Source organism: Euprymna scolopes, chromosome 46 (genome assembly GCF_053919585.1).
Source record: "Euprymna scolopes isolate OS-2025 chromosome 46, ASM5391958v1, whole genome shotgun sequence".
Taxonomy (NCBI): Eukaryota; Metazoa; Mollusca; class Cephalopoda; order Sepiida; family Sepiolidae; genus Euprymna; species Euprymna scolopes.
Genome location: NC_136527.1, coordinates 200897246 through 200899435, shown reverse-complemented (window position 1 = coordinate 200899435; position 2190 = coordinate 200897246). Strand labels below are relative to the sequence as shown.

Below are 2190 nucleotides of genomic sequence, written 5' to 3'. Positions count from 1 at the left end.
GGCGTTTCATATGACAGACCAGCCGTTAGGTAGGGAGGGTCCCCTTACTAACCCGCCCCCATAGGCATTTTGTTAATTTGTTTTCTTTTTCTTTCTTTTTGGGTGTATTCTAGTTTGCCCCCCTCCCCATCATCTCACCCCCATTACAAAAAAAAAAAAAAAAAAAAAATTAAAACTCTTTAGTTTGTACATATTTTTCCTTTTAATTTCTTGTATATAATGTTATATGTTCTTCTTTTATCACAGCGTGAATGTCGCCTGCCCTCCCGTAAGCTTGGGAGCTGTTATTTTAAGTAGGTCCGGGTAAGAATGTTAGGCGAAACAGTGCGTGATAGAAACTCTAGTATAGGTTTTATAATAAAGTACTTGCTATCTTACGCAAGTCTAGCTAAGGACTAGAAAAGACCCCTTTTTTCCCCACTCCCCCTTACTGGCCTTTGTGCCTAAGCTTCTTCGTACCCCAAATGAGGCCTTGGCAGTAGATAATGCCAAGGCCGGGGACGAAGGGCTAAATATAATACTTACCTGGTATCGAGGGTACGGTGATCAATAAGACCGTTCCTCCAGAGTGAGACCCTTCCATTGCACTACGGTTGGGTTGACCTTTGCGATCGTCCCAAATGTGGACGATTCGGGTGCATTATTTCTAAGTGTGGGGTCTGCGTACGCGCTCACCCCGATAATTCAATCAATATCATATATCCTTTTCTAATCCTTCTACTGATAAATAAACGACCTAATTCTGTTCCGTAGGTCTACAACTCTCACCGATGTGCAAAAAGCCTCTTAGTTTCCCTTTTCTCCAATCGCCCATTTCTGTACGGTCCACAAAACAAGCGATTTTTCCAGATCAGTTTATCATCCACTTCTATTCCAACGTTCTGATTGTATTTAATCTGCATGTCCATATCAGTAACGTTTGCATTGAACATAATCTTTTCTGTTATATAAAAATCATTGATTTGATTTAAGTAAATAGGACAGTCCCTGGAGTGATTGTTGCGAGTAAAAACTTTAGCTATGGATAAGCTTTTAACAAATAAATACGTACACAGCCTCTCCTCCATTTTGTGAGCGGAATTATTGATTTTTTTGTTTAACATTTGTAATTTTATATTAGTAGAAAATAAATGATAAAATACTCAATCTCTTAAGGGTAAGGAATCGGCCAAGGTGTCACCTACAGCTACTGAAACTGTTTTATTTTGATATAGATTGATGAACGAAAACGTCTAACAATCTCCAACAGATTTCGTGTGTCTATTGGTTGAATCCCCCACCCATGACCCGTACAGTCTTTCATTATTTATTATTAGTTAATTGTGAGTTGGATTTGTACCGAATTATTGATTTTTTGTTTAACATTTGCAGTGGCGGCTCGTGCATGAAGCTGTGGAACTGCAGCACCCCCCTCCCAGTTATTTTTACACAATATTAATGATAAAATTCAAAATAATACGTTTGTTTTTAATATTTTATTTTTTCTATGTGTACATTAAAAAATCATTAAGTTTAATGTCGGTATGTCCAAAGTCATATAAAAACAAAATAAAAATTGCTTGGAGCTGTGAAATTACACTTTCTTAATGAAATTCTCTTGTGCGCATGCGCGGATTAGACGTTTTAGACAGCCGATGAAACCCTCTTGAGGAACTGTCACTTGTCGCAGCTCCGCGTCGTGAAATTCGTTGTTTGCTTAGAGTGTGTGCCTGTATAGATATGATAACATTGTTATTGAAAAAAAAAAAGAAAAAAAGGGTTTTACTTACATTTGTTTTTAAATTATTATTAAAATCTGCATATAACGTATTCTTGTACATAAAATACTGTGCTATTTTCTTTTAGCGTTGCGATTTGATTCGGTAGCAGACGGAAATATATAATATGCAGAAACTGTTTATTATTATTAAAAGTATTCGGGGATTTAGCAGTGAAGCTAACACGCGACTAAGGGTAAAATCAAATATACAATAAATAAATCTTACCATAAAAGTTACTTTTCCATCTACCTGCTTTTTTGTTTGTTTTAAGTAGTTTTAAATGCTATTTTTTGGCAACAACTAAACTTTACAAAAACAAACTGTTTACATTTTCCTACAAGCGAAGAAACAGTTTATGTTGAAAATACATTTTAGTTAGAAATATTTTTAACTTGTATGTTTTAGATAAAAAAAAATTAGCATTTATTTG

General features: G+C 35.3%; 1 non-coding gene across 1 annotated transcript; it reads left to right on the top strand.

Annotated features, from left to right (window-relative positions):
- Positions 1-517: 517 nt before the first annotated feature.
- LOC145271493 (U1 spliceosomal RNA) lies at positions 518-680 on the top strand. The gene has a single exon (XR_013865905.1). It is a non-coding gene; the product is annotated as a U1 spliceosomal RNA (small nuclear RNA).
- Positions 681-2190: the final 1510 nt, after the last annotated feature.